At 43.7% G+C, this 25,475-nt stretch overlaps 1 non-coding gene across 1 annotated transcript; it reads right to left on the bottom strand.

Moving 5' to 3' along the window:
• Positions 1 to 972: 972 nt before the first annotated feature.
• Trnat-ugu (transfer RNA threonine (anticodon UGU)) lies at positions 973 to 1,047 on the bottom strand. Its single transcript has one exon. It is a non-coding gene; the product is annotated as a tRNA-Thr (tRNA).
• Between the last annotated feature and the right edge of the window lie 24,428 nt (positions 1,048 to 25,475).

Genomic DNA, 25,475 nt, shown 5'->3' on the forward strand with positions numbered 1-25,475 from the left:
TGGTCGGGTTGGGAAGGTCCTCATACAAACAGTTGTGCCCTTTCCTAAGGCAAGCTGCCACAGGGCCATTGTAACCCGTCCATGACACCCTGGATGCTGCTAATGGGCCGGATTTGACGTCCTGTCTGGTCTCACACATGTTCTATTGAGAACATGTCCTTGCTTCTAGCTGGCTCCCAAAGTTCCTCAAAATCAAGTAGTGGGTTCATAAATTTATACTCCATTTGCCGATGAACATTGTCCAATTGAGAGCTGATACCTTAATACTGTCACATGAGAGGCAGCACATGAGGACATAGGACGCACATGACACACGGTCGTGATGTCAGAGTTCCGTCAGTCACTGTCAGCTGTCTATTATAGCCAAACTCGATATCTCTCTACACCACGATGCCCATGGATGAACACTGCTGCGCCTCTCGAACACATCATAAGAATGGGACCACTTCGTAGGACGTCGCCATGGTCACTGACGATGGTCATCAAGGATAGTGGAGAACCCCAGTTAGTCGCTGAACACAATGCGACACCATTCACTAGCGGACCGTGCTTCACAATCACAGCACTACTTGTTGTGTTGACAGCAATCTATGCATGGGACAGTCTACAGTTCTCCAGTCAGGAGGCTGTTTGTCTCTTACCAACGGTTTGGAGTGATACAGATTGTTGCAATGACTCAGTTACATATTCTTGGGTAGCAGGCGCAAAATTGAAGAGGTTCCAATGTGTTTTTTGCACAAAATGGTAATTCTCCTTTGTGTTGGTCGTATAGACACTTGAAGACGAATATGCCTGCCCTAAACTTCCTACACTGTTCAACATGGGGACGCTGTCACATACGAATGCCCCGAAAGTCTGGGTACTGCACGCTTCGACCAGCCGGCAACTTGCAGACCTGAAATGATAATTAAATGGACACCCTAGCTGCAAACAGGTGTTGATGATCTTCATTGGGGACATGTTGAAAATGTGTGCCCCGACCGGGACTCGAACCCGGGATCTCCTGCTTACATGGCAGACGCTCTATCCATCTGAGCCACCGTGGGCACAGAGGATAGCGCGTCTGCAAGGACTTATCCCTTGCACGCTCCCCGTGAGATCCACATTCCAAACATGTCCACACCACCACATTCGTAGTGCGCCTAATAGATGTTTGCCCATCATACTCATTACTCGTGGCAGATTAATCTACCAAGGCCCGTACGAGTTCGGGCATAGCGTGTGCTTTCGCACAAGAAGGTCAATGGCCGGGAAGCAATATTTTAACTATATATGACGGTAGTATCTGTTCCCGAAAGAACAGTTACCGTGGATGACCATGCAGCTTTGCTAGAAATGAAATGAAGATTAATCTGCCACGAGTAATGAGTATGATGGGCAAACATCTGTTAGGCGCACTACGAATGTGGTGGTGTGGACATGTTGGGAATGTGGATCTCACGGGGAGCGTGCAATGGATAAGTCCCTGCAGACGCACTATCCTCTGTGCCCACGGTGGCTCAGATGGATACAGCGTTTGCCATGTAAGCAGGAAATCCCGGGTTCGAGTCCCAGTCGAGGCACACGTTTTCAACATGTCCCCAATGAAGTACATCAACGCCTGTTTGCAGCTAGGGTGTCCATTTAATTATCATTTCATTTCTAGCAAAGCTGCATGGTCATCCACGGTAACTGTTCTTTCGGGAACAGATACTACCGTCATATATAACATGCAGACCCTCAATGATGTTCATTTGAAAACGGTTAGTTGCTGATAACGCTACTCAAAAGAGTAGACGGCATCGGCATGACCTTAGCGGTGTTCACTGGACATATCACACAGTTCACACTCAGGTGGAAATACCGGAACTCATAAATTTGTGAGCTCATTTTATTGAGGACAGTGTAATCGAAACAATGGAACCACAACTGTTATCAGGCTTACCTCAATGAAGCAAGAGGTGAATTTTCTCTGAACTTGTGACTCCCCAAAATCAATACGCCACAAAGATCCACTAAGACACACCGTAGTAGTCATTAAACGCTATGAGTAAACGGAATTCAAGTCCCGCTCTTGAAAAAGTCTGTGTCTGGCATCATCTATTTCCTTAAATTACTCCAAGAAAAAATAAAAAGCGATCAGCTGTATGTGAAACTGTTACAACAATACCATAGTAGTTTTAGACGTTTCAGAAATAACATTATGTGAGTTTTTATATAATATACTAGGGCAACTGAAGTTTGTGAAATGTATCAGAACCATGCACAAACACACATAACATATTCCGCACAAAGTATTTTAGGCTAGCGAATATCACTGGGTTTCCATGGCCTCGCCCATTGGTTTCTAAAGTTTTCTTTTTTAAGAACATACCGAGGTTTTGCGCGTATTACGGTCGGAGATGTAGCTACTACACTATAGTTCGTAAACATTACAATCCGACGTAACAGACATATGGGCCTTGAGTTAAAACTTTGCAAACGCTCAATAGAAAGTGTAAATTTGTATGCAGACTTACGTAAACCCAGAATCTCCTACGCTCATTCCTCGGTTCCGGATATCAGCTAACAATCCCTCAATTTGCAAATTTGGAACAGTCTAATAGAATTCGATGATAAACCTCTCAATATAATTTTCAGAAGTGTGCAGTTCTTTAAATGATATAAATTACATATTCTATGTTTCAAAAAAACCTCTGTGAGATGTGTGGGTGTTAGAATCACCATCTGACATCGCTGCTGCTCGAATCCTAGCGACACGCACGCATGCGTCCCATGACGTACAGGGTGGCCTTCGTAGAGTTGCTTATAAAGCATTCGCGCTCCATCCTGGCTCTGAATGTATGATCGCCGTTCTGCACTATAACAAGGGTTGCTCACCGAGGACTGAGGTCCGAATCGCAGAGTTATGGTTGTCAGTGGAAAGTGTGCCTGCTGTTTTTTAACTATTGCTTCCCTATGCCTTCATGGTCGCGAGTTTTCGTGTTCCGAGTCGTTACATATCTTGAGTCTAATGCTTAGCATACTGAACTGACAGATTTTACTATGCAGCCAAAAAGTGGAGGATAAAGGCGAACAGTAAACAAATTTTATTACGTGCGACTGAAGTGTTGACTATTATTCACGAAAAATCTTATATTTCGGGCAAGGCTTTGCTATAGAGTCTCAATTTGCGTTCTCGAGCGTTATGCCGCCTAACTTTGAGTAGCGACTTTTATTTTGAACTGTTCACTGATGCAAAAAAGCATTCCGCGTTATCAGTACACGCCCGAGTTTCTTTAACCCTACTTGTGAAGGACACGCAGAACTTAGTTTTTAGTGTCGATTGTTTCATGGAAGTATCATTTCTGTATTTTGCTGTTAACGAGGTATTATGATGTTAAAATACTCTGATGACCCAAAACACTATGATCACTGCCCATCGCGACGTTGGATGCCACTTGGTGGCGGCCGGCCGGAGTGGCCGAGCGGTTCTAGGCGCTAGTCTGTAGCCGCGCGACCGCTACGGTCGCAGGTTCGAATCCTGCTTCGGACATGGATGTGTGTGATGTCCTTAGGTTAGTTAGGTTTAAGTAGTTCTAAGTTCTAGGGGACTGATGACCTCAGATGTTAAGTCCCATAGTGCTCAGAGCCATTTGAACCATTTTTTTAACCACTTGGTGGCGTTGCGGGTAAATGAGGCGGTAGCAGAAGTATGTAAAGCCGTCGGCACACGGACCGTGCTGTCGAACGTTAACGTTGAGCGAGTCAAGTTCAACGTGCTGATGAACGCTCAGGAACGATGCGACTTGTGCATACGGTACGTGGGACCCAACGTGCTATACGCGATCGCAACGCACTCCAGCGGCAGTTTGAGGGATGTTTCTAGTTCGTAAATCACACTGTTTACTCAACGGGCGCGCGTAAAATTCCCACGTTAGCTCTATTAAAGCACACATTTCCTCCATCGTCCACGAAAAGGAAAGTACCGTGTCCAATCAATAACGACACAGGCTTATAAAAGTTCCATTACAAACAGTGCGGTACAAATTTGGAACACTTCTCCGCATAAGATAAACATTATTTCATCATTCCCACATTTTATTAAAACCCCAAGGTCAGTCTTACTTGATCACTGTTCCTACCCAGTAGCAGAATCTTTGCAACATGTGAATTACGAAGCGTAAAAGAAAAAGGAGCAAAATATCTTTATACAAGTAGCGCAAGCTGTCCTGCAGATTAAGCCAATCGAACAAAGTCACCCCTCAAAACAAGGTGAACTTATATTTACATAACATCAAATATTATAGCATATAGTTATATTTAATAATGAAGTATCAGAACCTAATAAAAGCGCGAATGTTAGGAAAAAAAAAGTTGGAAGTGTTGACACGCGAACCACCGCCTCAGCAAAAACTCATTACTAGAGAAAGACGCTGCTCATTACGCTAAACCAACTACTCGGTCCTGGCACTTAATCATATTATGTTAGCGCTTACTGAAAACGTTAATCGTAGATAATTATGTTACTAATTGAAATTTAATTATAACGAACTGTACCAAGAACAATGCGTTTTGGGTGGATCTTCAGTGTGTGGCTGCCTTCAAATAGCCTCCTCTCATAATACGCAAGTTATAGTAATTCTTTTGCCACCAATATGATGTTCCTCATTATGTTATTGGAACAAATCACACAACTAACAACGGGTTTTCCAGTGATTCTCAATTTGCTGGTGCTCGGAAACGGCATATATACATATAAGCTTGAAATGAATGCCAATATGGCGCCTCTCAAATCTGTACTGAAGGGAGACGGTGTGCGTGTGACGTAGGTGGCGTTGTGCCATCTCATTGGTCAACGTTCAGACGCACGCTCAGGATATCTGACATGCCAGATATTGCTCTGCACGCTCGGAAAGACTCCCGAACGTGCAATTGCACGCTATGACGTCAGAAACTCGGCACGCTCAACGCTCAACGTTCGGATGCACGGTCCGTGTGCCGACGGCTTAAGCGTAGCAGACACGGACGAGGGATCGCCCTAGCAAAGATGTGGCCTGCAAACGGACATATCCCCTGAGATAAGTGGCTCTGACAAAGAGCGGATTATTATTATTACACAGAACCTGTGTACGAGTGTCTCGAAAACGGCGAAGCTAGTCGAATATTCAAGTGCTAGTGTTGTGAGCAGAGAAAGAGGTGCAAAGACATTAGAACTACTACTAGGCGCTAAATGGTTAAGCGTAGACGACTCTTCATATAACATGGGGTTCGTAGGCTTGCCTCCTCTGTAAAGTAGGACAGATAGTGATCCATGGCAATTCTGCCAAAAGAGCACACGTCTTTCAGGGCGCGCCGTTTATCGTACGTTGTTGAATATGGAGGAGATCGGCAGCATACCATTCCAACGTTTTCACATGACAACCCAACAACATAGCTACGATTTGAGTGGGCAGGAGACCATCGGGATTCGAATGTAGATCAACGGAAACATGTTGGCTCTTCGGGTGAATCACATTTTTTCTACACTAGGTCGCTGGTCGTCTCCCCAAAAGACGTTATTGAGGTGAACAGCGGCTACAAAAGTGCAGCACGCCGCGGGCGCAGGCTGGTAGGCGCGGGTCCGTCGGGACTCGATTGTCGATCAATGGAAATATCTGGGCTCTTCGAGTGAATCACAGTTGTGCTATACTAGGTCGATGATCGTCCTCAAAAAACACCAAGTGGAGGGAGGCTCGGAATTTGCAGCACGCCGCGGACACAGACTGGTTGGTTCAAATGTCTCTGAGCACTATGGGACTTAACATCTGAGGTCATCAGTCCCCTAGAACTTAGAACTACGTAAACCTAACTAACTTAAGGACATCACACACATCCATGCCCGAGGCAGGATTCGAACCTGCGACCGTAGCGTTCGCGCGGTTCCAGACTGAAGTGCCCAGAACCGCTCGGCCACTGCGGCCGGCCACAGACTGGTGTGTGCAGCCTTGTGGCATGAGAGGAATTGTCCTGCGCTTGCATGGAACCGGTGGTAGTAGTCGAAAACTCGGTGACAACTGCCAACCAGCTGCATTCCTTCATGTTTGATGTCTTCTACGACGGCCATGTCATCTTTCAGCAGCATAATTGTCCGTGTCTCTGAGCCAGAACCGTGCTAGAGTGATTTGAGGAGCATTATAGTGGATTCGGTTTGAGGTCTCAGCGACCAGACTTGCCTGATGCAAATCCTGTGAAACCCATCACCACGCACGCAAATAGTTACCCGTTATTTACGTGAATCGCGTGCCCTGTGCGTAGACATCTAATGTCACATACCTTCACAAACCTACTGTCCGCCCCCGGTAGCTGAGTGATGCCGGCACGGTTGCTCAACGTGTTCAGTCAGAGGACTGCGTGCTCTCTGTAATAAAAAACTGTGTCACGGAATCAACGATCGGCTTGAACGGATGACTTGTGACGTCCGCCCAGACCAAACGCAACGAATTAAATCGAGAAAAATGGAAAAAAAATGAGAAAAGAAAAGAAAGGGGTCATCACGACAGCATGTCAATCCTTAGGGCCAGGGTTGGATTCCCGGTTGGGTCGGAGATTTTCTCCTCTCAGGGACTGGATGTTGTGTTATCCTAATAATCATCATTTCATCCCCAACGAAGCGCAGGTCGCCGAAGTGGCGTCAACTCGAAAGACCTGCTCCCGGCGAACGGTCTACCCGACGGGAGGCCCTAGTCACACGACATTTCTTACCTCTCGGATCCCTGATAAGCAAAATCAGTGATGTGTTTTGTTCCATAGACGGATAAACAAGCTGTTAAGCAGGGGTCATGAAGTTTTGGCTCATCAATTTATGTGTTTCGTTGAACTGCCTGTGTGTTAAAACGGGGAAGAGATTAACCTTTGAAACAGTTTGTTCTCTCAAGTACTTTCATGTTAGATTAGGACCATTATCATTCAGATACAACTGAGCCCCTGCAAGTCGTTATATACTATTTATGTTTAAATCATTTTCTGGTTATGTGGTTTTCACTGTTTATATTTTGTTAAAATTTGTTCTCATACAGTTTCTAGTGTTCAACAATATATTTGAACTAAATTTGGAAAGTATCTTTAAATGTTTGTTTAGTTGAAACGTCGTTGTCATTGTGCTACCAGATAAACATTTTATGTTGGCTCTTGTAATTGTTTTGTCCGCATCCAGAGCTCATTTTCCCTGGGCGGAGGACTAGAAAGGGGTGCACAGCTTCGTGTGGCCAACTGAGGAGCTATTTGAGTGAGAAGTGGCGCCTGCAAGTTCAGGAAAGCCGACAACGCCCGGTAGAGCGATATGCTGACTCCCGGCTCCTCCGTACCGCAATCGAATGACGCAAAGGATTGCAAGGCTTCGTTTATTGCTTCGTTCATTATTCAGATTGTTTATGTTGAAAACCTACTGAGACATATATAATGTGTTGCTCCCAGCATAATGCATCCTCCATTTTACTACGACTACACTTGGTGTCATCAATGAGGAGCATCAAAATCAACACCTAGAATTAGTAAACATATATGGTCCACCATATGCGCATCTATACAACAAAATTGGCTAGTGTTATCGTCATGTCCGGAATATTTCTAAACTGTACCACGCAGAAGGAATTGTCTCATGACGTGATATAAGAAGATATTGGAGTCCCAATGGAAGACATAGGGATTGAAAAATTAAAGTCAGGGTTTAACAGAGTTATGGAAGACTTGTAATTAAAAACAGGCAAATGTATAGATAGTATTCACACGGATATGTTAAAATCATTGGTCTGGAGTGGAGGGAGAGGGGGGCGGGGGAGGGAAGAAGCGGAGTGGTAAACAAGGGATTTTTCGAGTTGGTTTGAAAAACCTACATCTTTAGAAAAAATATCACCTACACAATTCCAAAGATCACATGCAGATATGTGCGATACCTATGGCACAATCGGATCAGCAGGTCACGCATCGAAGATTATGACAAGGCTAATGTTACGGCAGATAGAAAAAAAATTCAGTAGCTAAGAGATCAGAATCAACTTGGCTACAGTAAACTAAAGCCACCAGAGCGGCTGTAATGATTTTGGGCAAAATGGGTCCAAGATTTAATAAAAATAAGACACCATCATGGAAATGGTCAACATAAATAAAAAGTTCGAAAATGCAAAATTGTGCTACAAGTTAGAAACACTTAGGAAAACAGGTGCATGATGTACCGAAAGAGTCATAAAACACATCTACAAGAACCGGGTCATGTTTTTCGTTCCTTCTGCTTAACATATATATCTATGAAGCACTGATGGAAATTTAACAAGGGCTCACGAGTGGGATTAAAATTCTGGATCAAAGGTTATTAATAATAAGAATCAGTGACGGCGCTGCTATCCTCTGCGAAAATAGTGAAGGACTGTAAGACTAGTTGAATGGGCATAAACAGGGGATTGAGAGAGAAACAAAGATTAAAACAAATGAAAAAGAAATTTTTGAGATACGATTACAAATTAAAAAGTTTGGTATTTTTTTCCTTGCCTGTACTGTGAATCCCAGTCTCTTACCAAATTTCGTGATTCTAGGTTAATAGCCACTTCACTAGGGTTTTCGACGAGTGAGTTTTTGAGTAGCAAAATATGTGACAAAAATGACTGTAACGTTGATTAAATTTACTTAGAAGTTATAAAATTTTACTCTGGCAAGAGACTGTCGACCTTAAGACGTGATAGTTCCATCTGTTCCTGAGAAAAATGGGACTTAGCAAACGGAGAGACAGTCAGACAACAAATGAGAAATAATTATTTTTTCTGGATATGTAATAACAATCGTTTTCGGATTTTCTCCTTACTTATACCGCTTAAATTCGCCTCTCGCCAAATTTCATGATTCTATGTCATCGGGAAATACCCTGAGGATTTCGAATGTGTAAGGTCACCAGTATCAAAATATGATACAAACATCCATATCCTTTGATTTCATTTACTTATAAGTGTAAGAGTTTTACACAGCAAAAGGGCCATTTACATTAGTATTGACGTCCACCCATTCAAGAAAAAGGCGGCCATCACTATTGGACAGACAGATTTCCGGATAAGATACTGAAAAAAAATGTTCATGCGGTATAATTGCAAACTACCCATTTGCGGAATTTTTCTTTTTCCTTTAGCTGAAATCTTACTTCTTTCCAAATTTCACGACTCTAGGTAAACGGAAGAGCCCTACAGGTTGTGATGAGTTCGCCCATATCAAAATATGTGACATAAAGGGCTTGATGTTTTGATTTCGTCAACTTAAAAGAATAATTTTTCTGCACCGCCAAGCTATCATAGATCTTAGCATGTCACGCTAATTTCAACTTGATACTTCTAAAATTCCCAAAGGAAAAAGGATAATAGTCGGACTGACAGACAGACGGACAACGAAACGATCCTATACAGTGATTACCGACTGAGGCGCAGAACCCTCAAAACACAAAAATTTGGAGGAGAAGCGAAAAGGAGGTTAGCAAAAAATGTAGCAATAAAACTGTAGCCACAGCGCAGACAAATTGAAGGATATCTTTTACTTCGTAAACGAAACACCATATCACGTATGAAGGTTCAAATGGCTCTGAGCAATATGGGACTTAACATCTATGGTCATCAGTCCCCCACGTATGAAGGAAGGAGGACTAAAATAGCAAACATGTACGAACGAAGAGGGCACTGTTGGCCAAAAGAACTAGTAGTATCAGAAATTTGCCTTAATTTGAGGAAGATATTTCTGAGGAATTTTCCTGTGGAAGTGAATCATGGATGGTGAGAAGGCCGGAGCTGAAAAATTTGGAAGCATTTAAGGTATTAGAAATAAGATGGAGCTATAGGAAGTGAGGTTCTCCGTGAAATCGGTGAGCAATCCACTATTAGAATAGTAGTTCTATGCAATATGAAAGACGTTTCCGATCCTCTTGATAGTGACTGTAGTGCTCAAAGCAATACAACTGTACTCAGGAGGTGTGTAGCTGCAAAAGCTGTAGATAATTATTTAGTAGTTCGTTATGAAGAGCTGTCGGCTTAGTCAATAAATCTTTACCGGGATTCTGACCGCACTGTCAATATGTGAAACTAGAGTCACTGTTGCAAGTCACCTTCTTCAACGGGTTTTTGTGTACGGACTCCGAGAAGATAGTCACTTGCAACAGTGACCGAAACGTCGATAGTTTTAGATATTGACTATGCTGTCACAAACCCAAAAGAATTTTATTGATTGTAAACAGTGGCCACGGAAGCCTAAGTTTATTGCTTTCGGCTCCTTAGCCCATCGTCAGATAACTTAATTCTAAGAAAATAGTATACAACTTCTTTGAGAATTCATAACTGTACAAAGATTGTTGTACAAAGATACACTGCTGGCCATTAACATTGCTACACCAAGAAGAAATGCAGATGATAAAAGGGTATTCATTGGACAAATCTATTATACTAGAACTGACATGTGATTACTTTTTCATGCAATTTGGGTGCATAGATCCAGAGAAATCAGTACACAGAACAACCATCTCTGGCCGAAATAACGGCCTTGATACGCCTGGGCATTGAGTCAAACAGAGCTTGGATGGAGTGTACAGGTACAGCTGCCCATGCAGCTTCAACACGATACCACAGTTCATCATGAGTAGTGACTGGCGTATTCTGACGAGCCAGTTGCTCGGCCACCATTGCCCGTTTTCAGTTGCTGAGAGATCTGGAGAATGTTCTGGCCAGGGCAGCAGTCGAACATTTTCTGTATCCAGAAAGGCCTGTACAGGACCTGCAACATGCGGTCGTGCATGATCCTGCTGAAATGTAGGGTTTCACAGGGATCAAATGAAGGGTAGAGCCACGGGCCGTAACACATCTGAAATGTTATGTCCACTGTTCGAAGTGCCGTCAATGCGAACAAGAGGTGACCGCGACGTGTACCCATTGGCACCCCATACCATCACGCCGGGGGATACGCCAGTATGGCGATGACGAATACACGCTTCCAATGTGCGTTCACCACGATGTCGCCAAACACGGATGCGACCATCAGAACCTAGATTCATTCGAAAAAAATGACGTTTCGCCATTCGTGCACCCAGGTTTGTCGTTGAGTACACCATCGCAGGCGCTCCTGTCTGTGATGCAGCGTCAAGGGTAACCGCTGCCATGGTCTCCGAGCTGATAATCCATGTTGCTGCATACGTCTAACAGTTCGTGCAGATGGTTGTTGTCGTGTGAACGTCCCCATCTGTTGACTCAGGGATCGAGACGTGGCTGCACGATCCGTTACAGCTATGCGGATAAGATGCCTGTCATCTCGACTGCTAGTGATACGAGGCCGTTAGGATCCAGCACGGCGTTCCGTGTTATCCTCCTGAACCCACCGGTTCCATAGTCTGCTAAAAGTCATTGGATCTCGACCAACGTGAGCAGCAATGTCGCAAGAAGATAAACAGCAATCGCGATAGGCTACAATCCGACCTTTATCAAAGTCGGAAACGTAATGGTACGCATTTCTCTTACTTACACGAGGCATCACAACAACGTTTCACCAGGCAGCGCCGGTCAACTGCTGTTTGTGTATGAGAAATCGGTTGGTAACATTCCTAATGTCAGCACGTTGTAGGTGTCGCCACCGGCGCCAACCTTGTGTGAATGCTCTGAAATGCTAATCATTTGCATACCACAGCATCTTTTTGCTGTCGGTTAAATTTCGCGTCTGTAGCACGTCATCTTCGTGGTTAGCAATTTTAATGTCTAGTAGTGTATGTGTCAATTTACGACTATATAGATACAAAACACAAGCATAATGTAATACCTGCGACTCAGCATCTCCGTGATATCGTGAGTAGCAAGTATCCTCTCCATAATATTTTTGCCTTATACGTTCATATAGTTTTAATATTTGAATATACAGTCATACACACATACACATACAGACAAACACACACACACACACAGACACACACTACCACACACACACACACACACACACACACACACACACACACAGGCACGCACGCAAACGCAACTCAGATACACATAACCACAGTCTCTTGCAACCTGGCTTCAGCTCAAAAGACTGTGGTCATGTGTATCCAAGCTACGTTTGTGTGAGTCTGAACGTGTGAGTACCTTGTCTACCTTGTCAACAAAGGCCTCATAGGCGAAAGCTCACTTTCCGCCAGTCTTTTCGTTGTGCCTATCTGTAATTCAGCATCTCAGCTATATGGTAAATAGCAGCAATCCTGGACCCTGGATTGTCCATTGTTTGTCATAAGCCAAAAATGTTGTTAGAGATTGTAATGGCACAGGCTACTATGTCATATAGACAAACTTGTGAATATGATGAACAGACCGAAAAAACGGTGGTGGGGAAAGTCTACGGAACGTGAGAGTGGAACACATTTAGCAGGATTATTATCCAATGGTGGAAGAAATAGTAACTGGCTGGCTACTTTGACATGAGCGAGTAACTGAACTCTAGTCATTAAGGGCCAGGTCCTGATTCTTTGAGTAGTCTTAATAGCCAGAATTTTAAGTAATGTTAGTTTTCTGTCTTATGTTCCTTTACGCAGAACATCGCATTTCACGTCATTTGAAGAACATTTATTCACAGCATGTTCAGCAAAGGTGGAATCTTTCAATTCCCGACTCCTTTCATGCTCAGTCTAGGAGATATAGCACTACCTGATTGACCTACTTATAACCTGCCACGCAGGTTAATGACCGGTAATCACGACCGATAGCGACGATCGCTAATGAAGCAGATGGAGCTAGTTGCTGTATATAAAGGACTTGTCTCCTATGAATACGATGCTTGTTGCCGCGGTTGCTGACCGTATCGGACACGGGCTTCTGTCCGCACTGCATTGTCTCCCGGTACCCTCTATACAACCTCCGATGTTTAGCGGTACAGTATACAGGATGTCAACAGACAGAGACCGACAGCGGCGAAATTACGGTATTGGAGGAGCGCTTGAGAACTATCGGACATTCATATTAACAGTTCATTGGTCCAAGCAGCTGACAAGTACAGTAGCTCTATACTTTGTTATATTTTCATTAATTGATTCATTTATTTAAGAAATTTTGCTTAAGAAAATTCTCTGCTTCTTTTTTATTTTTGGTATTTTTATTTATGATTTCCAGTTGTTTTATTTAGGTCCAAGCTTCAGTCTGTTAAAAGCTAAAGAAAATAAGCTTTGCTTTTAAATACCACAGGAGACCTGGATATATGTCCCGCATCATCGATCTCGCTGATACTCCTTGTCGGAGCTGATCCACCTGAAATCTCTGAAATGTTTATTTCACTACTGAGATCGTTCGGCAAACTAGGTGCTATATTGTATGATGCGTATGGATTGATTTTATCAACGCAAAGTTTACTCTTCCTGAGATATTCTCTCGAAGAATATTGACCGTGAAAAGATGCAGGCTCGCAATATCATTCCACACTATACCTTCGATCGAACTACGCCACGTGATATCTGAAAAATATCTCTCAAATATTTTATAAATCGTTAAATACACACCTTGAATGCGTATTATTTTATTGAATCTGTTTATTGTGCCATCGACTAACTAAACATTCACAATGGAGCTTAATAACGTAGCACAAAAATAGTAAAATCTCTCCAACGTAAAACACGTCCGATCTCTGTAACCGCTTCACACCGAGTCCTCAAATATGCAGCTTTGGTTACTTATTCCAGAGAGATGCGTCCTTAGCATGGAACGTTCAGTTCTTGGCATTAATAACTCGCCGCAAGTGGTCGTAAGTGTTTCACGATTTTAATTAATGATAGAATTGATGATATGTTATATGGCGAATTGTTTAACTTTGGTGAAAGTAAAGGCGCTTGGGAGACAGACAGTTCTCACGTTGCGCTTAATTGTTGAAAGAAGAACGAAGAGAAATCAGGAGAACTGATATGGTTTGTCGCTCTAAAACAGCGTTCAGTAATGTAGAGGGTTGGAATATTTTCGGAATTCTTAGAAAAGTAGGAGTAAGCAATGGAATGACGGGTTGCACACAATGTGAACAAGAACCTAGGTCGAAGCGTTCGGATCAAAAAACGTATCAGACGGAGACATAGTCCTTCGTCCACACGTTTCAATCTCTACATCGAAGACACACTGGTGGAAACAACAGTAAGGTTCAAAAGTGGCTTTAAAATTTGGAATGGAAGGATATCGTAAACAGTATCAGCAGATGACATTGATTTCCTAACTGAAGGTGCAGAAGAAGTACTGGATCTGGTTAATGAAATAAACAGTCTGATGATTCCAGAATATGGATTGAGTATAAATCGTACGAAAGTAATGAGAAGTAGCAGAAATGAGCGTAGTGAAAATTCAAAATCGATGATCACAAAGTGGACGAAATTAAGGAGTTTTGCTAGCTTGGAAGCACAACTACTAATGACGAGTGAAGCTAGGAGGGCATACAGAAAATATTGGCACAGGGAAAGAGCGCATATGGAAAACAGTGAGATGGAGCAGGGACAGGATGTTAGGACAATTGTTAAAACATCACGAAAAATCTGGACTGTCCTTGAGCATTAGGCGCCAAATGTTATCGGACAAATTCTACATTCAAGGCATGGCCATTATGGACAGTTCCGTCTATCAAAGTAGAGACTGCATTTATCGACCCACAGAAGGAATAAAGTGCCAGCCGTTTGTGCCAGCTTTGACACGGTCACCTGTCATACATTCTATACGGCGTTCAGCGCATCTACCTGTTTTTGAATATGATTTTCAAATGCTCTGCTCCCAGATCCCAGTCCATTATTTAAGTACGATCTGGCTGGACAGTACTAATGTCAACGTTGGCTTAAATCGTCTCGTTCAAGCACAATGGTCGGGTTTTATCTGTGTATATACCGATGGCTCCAAAATTCCGCAAGAAGAGTGTACAGGATGTGCTTTTTTCTGCCCTCAGATCCAGATCCGCAAAACCTTCAAACTGCCTACGAGCACTTCTATTTTTACGTCGGAGACAGTGGCAGTTTTGGAAGTACTTAAGTTTGTCTCTAGCACTTCCTTCCCCAAGATGTTGATAGTATCTGACGCGCAAAGCGTTCTTAAAAACATTCAGTACAGTCGATGGAACTAAACAACCAACAGTTATATCTTGGATGTGATATCTGAATATATTCGCAGCACACGCACGGGCCGGACGATCCATTTGTTGTGGGTACCTTCCCACTCTGGTATCCTCTATAATGATGAAGTTGATGCATTAGCCAAACAAGCAGCAGCTTTAGGCACCGTCCTGGAGCTGCACCTTCCTTTTACAGACTACTTACATAAAGTCAAGGATGACGCAAGACAACAATGGCAGGAAATGTGGAACGTTTCTCAACAGACAAAAGGCGGTTATTAGGCACTGCTACAACCTCGGATTCCTTAACAGCCGTGGTTCATGAGGACACATCTGGACCGATCCACGATTTCTACCATCATAAGACTCCGCTTCAATCATGCCTCTTTCCCACAACATCTACATCAGATCAACGTTTACAGTTCACCAGCATGTGAGTGTGATCCTGAGTCGGAAGCTGATGTCAACCACATCTTATTTATGTGCCCCAAATTCGACCGTGAACGGTTGGTCTTTCTGAAGACATTGCTGAGTATGGGCTACCATCTTCCTCAATCAGCTTCTTCTCTTTTGTGTACTAAAGACGTTCGTCTATATAAAGTGATAGTTAACTTCATCAAGAGTACTGGTTACAATCCACAGGTTTTAATGGTGTACATAAAATATAAATATGGCTTGCTGATGAAGATATTTCAGAAGTGGTGTGAATTGAAGACACTTTTAATTATTTTCCATTTCCATTCAATTCAATTTTAAAACATTATGTACAAAACTGTAACAGTTAAGCTTTTTATTCTTGTAAATAGCATTTCTGTATTTGTTTATTCAATTATGTGTACATTGTCACTATGTGTTGCCGATGGCTAAATTGAGTACACACTCAAAGGCCAAATAAAAAATAATAAAATAAATATAGCGACAATTAATGTGCCTCCCCAAAGGAAAAAAAAAACTGCGAGATAGCAATGAGATGAGCATTACTGCAATATGACAACTATATAAAAAATTTAGCTTCTTCCTTCTGCGACAAACCGTATCGAATTACTCTGAACCAATTTTTAAACGACTATTTGGGATCAAAATGATGTTGCGCTTCATCTACAGGGTGAGGAAAAAGTCTCTATACTCCACTAAAGAAGCCGAACGCTGTGCGCAATCATAATGACATCTGGTATGGGGTGTCTACGTGGAGAAGAAAGTTATTGGAACTATGGAGACAGCGGCGGCCATCTTGAAATTCGTCATCTTATATTTCGAGTACGTGTTTCTAAAGGGTAAGTGGTCATGTGGTATATCATTTTAAACTGCCTCTTTCTCAGGGATAGAGATGTGAAATCTGTTTTGAGATATATTTATTTATTTTGGAGTTATGACTTTTTAAAGTTTGAAGTTGCAAGAAGGTGTCCAATTCTCGTCATTGTTGCATTTACACAGAAGGAACGCGTTGAAATTGTGTTATTTAGTGGTCGACGAAATAACAGGGTAATTTCCGCTGACTTCAATGCCCGACGTCCATAGGGAAATGACGTTTCAAATTTGATAATATCAGAGTTATTGGACAAATTTCGTGCAACAGGGTCCGTGGTGACAAGTCAGCCATCGACGAGAACACTGCAACGGTAATTGTGTCGCAGTTTGTGAAAAGTTCACATTGCAGTAAGTGCCGGTTATCTGCAAAGTTCAGTCCCAATCAGTGTTCAGTACTGCGTGTTTTCACGCCGGTGCCACAAGTTATAGTTGCAAGAATCATCTCTCGAAAGATTACCACGATCGCTGGTGCGGTTTGCAGAATTGGCTCTCGATCAGTGTAACAGAAACCCAAACTTCATACGACAGATGTTGTTCAGTGACGAAGCTAATTTTTATGTGCAAGGAGAAGTAAACAAACAGAACCATCGTTACAGGTCAGATGCAGATCCCTCGTGCGTGGATGCCTATAAAGGTGCTGGCAGAGATAAAATTCGGTGTGGGATTTGGGATTCAAGAAACGTGAGTCCACCGTTAATTGATGGAAACTTGAATGGGGAGAGGTATCTTGTGGAAACTTGAATTGGATGAGGTACGTTGACGTGTTCTGTGATTATGTTCTTCCAACGCTGTTGAATCCGCAGGGTGTTTTCCCAACCTTTTTCTAACTGGACTGTGCACCTCCCCACAATGTGCTGAAGTCAGATAGTTTCTGTATGAAGAGGCTGGAGGGCACTGGAGGGGTAGGAGGGATCCTATCCTATGGCTATCATGGTCCCCCGATCATACACCTCTTGAGCTGTCGTGACGTTTGACACCAATTGTGTGTGAGGTAAAAGTGAACAATGTTGTCCATCTTTGTCAACGTATTACGGAGGCGTGTGTCTTTGTTGACCCAAAGATCCTGCGACGCGTGCAGCAGGATTGTCAAAATAGACACCGAATTTGTGTCCAGCGCAGTGGAGGTCATATTAAGCATATGATGTAATGCCAACTGACAGGTGTGATAGCTCCTACATAGATAAAAAATATCTTGAAACAGATTTCACGTGTGTGTTCCCGAGAAACAGGCAGTTCAAAATGTGCCACATGAGTGCATTCCCATTTGACACACGTAACCCAAATCCAAGGCTACGGATTGGAAAATGGCCACCGCTGTCGCCATACGTCCTACAAATTAGAGCCGCTCCCAACAGACGCCCATGCCAGACAGCCTTATGGTTGCCCATATCGTTCGACTTTTATAGGCGTGTATTAAGACTTTGCCTCAGCTGTGCCTCACTTCCTGTTAATGGAACCCAAAGTAGGGGATTCGGTTTTGAGTATCATTGGACGCAGAGTATTCGATCCTCCTTACAGACGTGCATCACCCAAACTGTTGCCACACAGATTAATCGGGGTTAATTATAGGATGCAGCTGAATAGTGAGAGCATTCCATCAAGACCATTCCACACTCATGACACCACAAACAATGAAAATTAAATTCGATCATTTAAATGTACTGAGGAGCAAAAATTTACGAGTGGAGAGAAATATATTACAGCAACACTGTAGTAAATGCATGCTGCAGTATTGTTTATTATGATTCACCAGATAAAACGTACTCCACTTGGAAATAAAAGATTATCAAAATGAATATTTTCTTCACTCCTGGAAATTGAAATAAGAACACCGTGAATTCATTGTCCCAGGAAGGGGAAACTTTGTTGACACATTCCTGGGGTCAGATACATCACATGATCACACTGACAGAACCACAGGCACATAGACACAGGCAACAGAGCATGCACAATGTCGGCACTAGTACAGTGTATATCCACCTTTCGCAGCAATGCAGGCTGCTATTCTCCCATGGAGACGATCGTAGAGATGCTGGATGTAGTCCTGTGGAACGGCTTGCCATGCCATTTCCACCTGGCGCCTCAGTTGGACCAGCGTTCGTGCTGGACGTGCAGACCGCGTGAGACGACGCTTCATCCAGTCCCAAACATGCTCAATGGGGGACAGATCCGGAGATCTTGCTGGCCAGGGTAGTTGACTTACACCTTCTAGAGCACGTTGGGTGGCACGGGATACATGCGGACGTGCATTGTCCTGTTGGAACAGCAAGTTCCCTTGCCGGTCTAGGAATGGTAGAACGATGGGTTCGATGACGGTTTGGATGTACCGTGCACTATTCAGTTCCCCTCGACGATCACCAGTGGTGTACGGCCAGTGTAGGAGATCGCTCCCCACACCATGATGCCGGGTGTTGGCCCTGTGTGCCTCGGTCGTATGCAGTCCTGATTGTGGCGCTCACCTGCACGGCGCCAAACACGCATACGACCATCATTGGCACCAAGGCAGAAGCGACTCTCATCGCTGAAGACGACACGTCTCCATTCGTCCCTCCTGTTCGTCAGGATAGAAGTCAGGAGCGGAGGGCGTTGTAAAATGAAAATTAATTGAGTGGAATGGACCGTTTATTCTTGTAATGATGGTACAGTGGTGCCTACGTAGGGCCGAGCAGCCCCAAGAGGGGTTGCCGTCTGCTCATCAGAGAGGCAGAGGCTAGAGGAGCGACTACTCGGGGCCGAGGTCAGAAGCTAAGAGAGCGCGGAGCTGTTTCCAAGCCGCCCTCGCCGCTCCCGGCCGCGTCCCCACGTGATCACACGATTAGTCTCTGATTGGAGGATTGATTCCGCCAACGCGCCTTGCTAGTAGCGTGCCCCCGTCAGCGCAACCAACCCGTGGGACTTGAGTCTGACCGAGGAGCACGTGGCAGGAATGTGCCGACCATGGTCTTCCGGCCAGCACCTTCCACCACAGTATGCCCAAGCCGGCTACGGCCGAACATTATGCATTGAAAATTTATTTAAATAAAATTTTGTCGGCAATGATCCCTCTTGGGGGGTCTCCTCCCTGCACATCCTTTCCCCTTCCGAAGAAGGCTCTCTGGATGAAAATGAATGAGCTTATTCTAATTGATTATTCCATTTAAAAAATATATGATCATTATGAAGGGTCCCATAACATAGTGATATCAATATGTGCAAATGTTACAAAGTGGCCTGAAGGGCCTGAAGGAAGGCTCTTGAATAACAAACTTGTGAAGTTGGTGCGACGGCAGTGGGGCGGCGCCATGCTGTGAATGTGTGTCGGCGGTATCTGTGGTGGTGGGTACCCAGGCGGTGATGAGGGGCACCGGAGCACAGCACACTGAAACACTCCACCCTCGTGGGGGTGAGAGAATGCTCCCAGGCCTAACAGTCACAAGGGGGTTTTTCCCCGTAATATTACTTTGAGTTCTTAAATCTACGATTACAATGGTAATTTCCCAAGTGGGTGAATGAGAACATTACAAAATGACAAAAATTTAAAGAGAAAACAAAATGACTTACATGAGGGTTAAAACTCGACAGTTAAATTGTGATTCCATAGACTTTACATAGAAATACAAACCCATTACAAAATTAGTTCATTGACCTGACACCTAGACTACAACTTAATTCTTAGGGGGGGGGGGGGGGGGGTCATGCCTGATCGCATGCACCAAGGTTGGCAGGTAGTTTCAGGTGTGATATTCACCTTCAGGTTGTGGGGGTGGTACTACTTCTCGGAAGGAAGTGAAAAATTTGCAAAACCCTCTTTTACAGAGTATCCAGGATACTATAATCAGAATCATTACAATGATGATTACCGAACCAGCGCTGGGTAATACAACGGTGGTTAATCGCTTGGTTTGGTGCCAATCAGCAATATGTGAGGCCACTCGGTCAAGAGCAACTTGGTTGTGTTCCTGGGTAAGGAGATGATTGATCGACTGGAGTAGATCTGAATCATTGGTATTCGGTAAATTCTTTAGCTTCTCATGGTGATGGAGTTCAAAAGAGAGTTCAGGAAGGTATAAGGTAAATTTGGGAATGGTGGCATGAAAGGTTGAGTGCAATTGAGCTGATATCCTCATAGAAGCAGCGTATACGTCACATCTTGAACTATTATACACTAGGCCACTATTATTCAGTGTTACCCAGTATGATTCAGTCTCTGACATTGAACGGTGGCACACCAGGGTGGCGGTGATAGTCTGTGGAACAGCGAACAGAAAACTGTTGCCAACAGGCTGAATTATTGGTTGACGGAGTGAGACTAGAACACGAGGGCATGGAGGTGTAGTAGTTTCAGCTAAAAACAGTGACGTCTCGCACTCAGTAGTGTTAGTGTGTAAAATTAGCGTGGAGCATAAGTAATGTGTTGTATGGAAGCAACTGGATAGTTCAGCGCGAGAGAGAGTGGCGTGAGTTTGTCGATCCCGACTAACTATTAAAAATTCTTGAGTCTGCCAAACAACATGGTGGCGAAGGGTAGCCCAAGAGACTGGAAAAGTGTATATTTGATAGCACTCGTATTCGCAATTTGCGCACGTGATTGGCAACCTCATTCGCATCCGAATACCGTCAGAATTACGGGTAAGTCGGACCTCCAACGCAGCATAGTAAAAGGGGAGGTTGCTTTCCCGCACGGCATAAAGCATTTGTTTAGGGGCCAAAATTTGCGACGACACATTGTGTAGCATGTGCAAGAAGGGCTCTGAGGGTAACAGATGTGGACTGAGCTTTCCTTGCAGTCCGAGTTGAATGGCCGAGTGTAACATGTGCACGTGTAACTGTGCTGTGTGTATATTAAATAAAAGAATCTGCGTGGTCTTCATAATGTCCAATGTGATAGTTAGATTACGTAATCCCGAGCGAAGGTGAGTCCACTCTTGGTTAAAGGATTGTTCAAGTGCACCATAGTGTCGTGTTAATGTGTCGGCTACAACTTGTATCTGTCTAGTTGTGGCTAACAGGTTATTCTCAAGATGTGTCAGGCGCACCTGTTGATGTACCAACACTTCGTGATTAACTTGTGTTTCCGAAGCGCTTGCTGTGTGTCCAAATCCCAGCGTTTTGCGTCTGTTTCGTCAGGAGTCCCAAAGACAGATTTTAATAATGTACCTCCAACGGGCAACCAGGCTCGTTTGAAACGAGGCAGTGGTACTGCATCCCTAATACTGTTCAACTGACTTCGAAGGGTTGACATAATTCTAGTCACTTCCCACAAAGATCGGAGAAACTCATGTTCCTTCGTCTGCGTCAAGAAGGTTTCATATTTTGACAATTGCTGAGCTGTATCATATAAAGCACGGTCTTCCTCTTCTAATAATGTTAGGTTGACATCAGCTAACACAATAGCATAATGTGGAGTATGCACCAGATTGTGACGACGTCCAAAAAGCACGCCAGATGTGGAAGGGTAGACGTGAAATGGAGGCGCCTTAACGGCGACGACGACAACCATTGAGATTAACATGCTGCCCATTGCGGATGATAAATTGACAGCCATTTGAACGGAGGTTGCTTTCAGCTTCCAATGTTGATAACGGTCGACTGCGAGAGAAAGTAATAGTGACCCTAGGAGTAAAAATTTCCTGGCTTATTGATGAGTAATTCAGAGATGACGGAGGGGGTACAACGTTGTAGCAATAATTACCTGGCAAGTAGCGACGATGGACCCGTTCAGTCACGCTTACTGATGAAGAAGGCCACGAAGTAGAATCACGGCAGGCAACCAACAGTTTGGCAGCCGTGGGGGTAGCAAGGCGGCAAGACAATGGTGTAATTCGACACCGAGTATCCGCTGATCAATCACGCGTCAGCAAAAAAGACGCTGAACGCGGAGGCAGTACTACGCAGCGCAGACTAAGCGTAACTCGCTGGAAAAATTTTTCTACCTGCTATGGGACGAAGGCCAAGTGTCATCAATTAATTTGAGATTTTGTACGAAGAAAGTGTTTTTTTTTTAAATGACTAAAATGAGAAGGAATCCTGTGATCGCGGTGTGAACCTGCACAGCCTAGGCACCTCCCACGCATTGGCCACTACGCAGGGGCACCCACCCCGCTAAGGCTCGACACGGCGAGACAGGTGAAGTACTTCATAACTTTCAGAAATAATATTGAGTGGTTCTTCAGCTGTAGAAAACCCGAATGAGGGTAGGACAACTGAAGTTAACTCAATAATCATAGGATCTTTACTTACAGATGTGGTCAATAGAGAGATTAACTGTACTGAAGTCGGAAATGAATGTTAGCGAGAGCGAGTCTGTTGCTCGTGAATACAGAGGCTGGGCGTGGAGCAGTGGAGGCGGCGCAGCGCAGCTTTATCAGCGCTGAGCCGGCAGAGTGCTGGGCTCAGATAACAGCGTCGGAGTGCGCTAGTGGCTCTGCGTCCGAGAGTAAGACATTGGAAGTGCAACCTACAAGTAACAGTTTGTTGCAAAGCAATAATAAACGAATAGCTGATGTCACAAAGACGTTTGATTCCATTTTAACAGAACAACTTAAGTGTTCAACAGGTAAATTGACTACGTTGTTGATTAAAAGAAACTGCTACTGAACATAACGTACATACGTACGTACTTCCCTTTCCCCTTCCGAAGAGCGGAGGGCATAAACGATAAAAGCCTTGTTCATGTACTTAGTATATGACAATAGAGGTCTGGTACCATCAACAAGTTACACCAAGGTAGTGTGGATATGAACAGTGTGAGTGTGTTGTTAGTTGTTATTGGGCGTATGAAGTGTTGTGTAAATGTGTGACTAACGGTAGCTGATGGCGGATACGAATTGAAGGCCAATAGATGCTATCAGAGATACTTCCAGTCGAGAAACAATGAAAGTTAAAAAGGAATACCGAATAGGGCACAAAAATAACGTATAACCATAAAGTGTATTAACATTAATCATAACTATAAATTGATAACAATAAAACATGACATTGAAGTAATAATAATTGACAAGAAATAAACTAAAGGGAATATTTTCCGAACATAAACTTCCGAATCGGATACGAAATCCGTCAGGGGATGTTGTTTCTTAGTCGGTTGACGAAGTGCATAAGGGACTACGTCAGTAGAATCCGACAGTGTGTGTATATAACAACATTGTTCTTAAAAGTGCAGTTTGCACTGTCAGATGGTGAAAAGCAACTAATCCGTTCAGTAACGGAAAAGGCTGCCATCTGGGGAACGGTATCTGAATCTTTGGCAGAATCCGATGATTTTGCAATGGAATTGCCATCTAGAAGAAGGTGGCGTTGTATAAAATGTAATAAAAGAGCGTCTGGGGCTCAGTTCATTTGTGGTTGAGTGCCAAAGGCGTAGTGTGAGCGCAAATTGTCTCACGGTAATTGATGTATGAATTGTTTTGTGGTCAACCGAGGAGCCTAGGATTCGGTGACGTGTAAGTACAAGTTCGCGGTGCGTATGAGCTACCTGCGAGTGACTCGACTATTAAGTTCAGCAGTGCATTAGTGCAATCTGCAGACTTGGATTGATGATTATATAATTTGCAGGGCAATGGGGTAACCTGCGGACAGTGCTAAGGCAACCTGTCTAATAATTGAGGGGTAGGCAGTGCATTGGAGCTATCTGCGATACCGCGGTTCAGCGGGCCTAAGGGCGTCCGTCTGACTTAATAAGAATTAGTGTAGGCACATGGGTTTCCTGCGATACATGTAATAAAAGTATCAGCGGCGTTATTAGCGACCTGCTGTACTAGGGAAATGTCGACTTTTCAAGCAATAAAAATAGCTCTGAAGCTAGAATAGCATACATGCATAAATAGCGTCACTTTTTGTGCGCGCAGTACATAACACTACATAAATTGAAAATCATGAACTATAAATCACTAGCGCTAGCATAATGACATAATTAAACACAATGACATATATTGACAGGAAAATAAAAACACAATGATGTATAATAATAATGCTGTAAGTAGTCGGAACGCTCAACGTTAACATGTAACACTGGCCACCTGGGGCTGGCTGCTAGGCTGCGTGTTTGTTAGTTTTAAAACTGACGATAACAAATTGAACTGAAAGGACAACTAGGCACAGTTCCCGTACCGCTTACATCACCGGCTAATCAGAGGCAAAGTACGTATCTCACAATGGATCATCGGCCGATATTTTGGGGCAAGACTGCAACAAGGGAGAGCAATATCTCGGTGTAAATGGTGGTAAGATTAAAAGACCGGTACTGTCGGAAGAGGGTACCTAACATGTTGTAGGGGCCTCCTCATCGACAGAAGAAGGAAAACAGGATAGAACAATGACCACGGCGGTAGAGTAAAATAAATGGGGAGGGCAAAAATAACTGCGTAGCAACCAAGGAACAATCGCCCACCGATATACGGCAGCCCGGACGATTGGTCGTTTGTGCCTCGTCAGTAGCGTGAAAAACCCGTGGCATTGCATTGGTTTGCCCATATCTCGCCTTGTCCAAGGAAGATAACATTAAATGTCCTCATAGTTCGATGTGTAAGAGGGTTAGGGCTGTAGTTTGTAGCTTACACAATGAATCAAAGCAGTAGTGAAATTTCACTTATAGGATTGGCAGACTAAGGTATGCAGAATAATGTAAATCGTTAAGAACTTCGTGTGATTTATCCAGCTAATGTGAAACAAAACGAGGAAAAGAATTTAAACAATGAATCACATCTATTTAATATTTATGTTAAGATTTATTAGGATGTTTGAATGAATTTTGTTTGCCGTGTCTTCCGGCTGCATGAAAGAAACCAACCTGGAGCTGTTAGCGAGCGCGCAGTGCACGCATAGGTGCGGAGTAGGCGCCGGCACGTCAGCGGTTATGTGAGACGGCGTGTAGCCGCGAGAGACAGGCCGCTACTGCAGCGACAAATATCACGCGCTTAGCGTGTACCAGGAATAATGATGAATTAGAAATTGCTAATTATCTAGAAGAAGAGTTTTTTTTAAAAAGGCTGTTAGTTATATAAAATGATGGCAAATACATTGTAGTCTGTCATACACGGAGGATAGGGCAGTAATTTGCGGTTTGTTTTTGTAACTACTAGGACGCGCCGCGTGTTGAGACGCTGGAGGCGGCAGCGCACGTGGTGATAAGA

This window comes from Schistocerca nitens, chromosome 4, assembly GCF_023898315.1.
Source record: "Schistocerca nitens isolate TAMUIC-IGC-003100 chromosome 4, iqSchNite1.1, whole genome shotgun sequence".
In the NCBI taxonomy this organism is placed as follows: Eukaryota; Metazoa; Arthropoda; class Insecta; order Orthoptera; family Acrididae; genus Schistocerca; species Schistocerca nitens.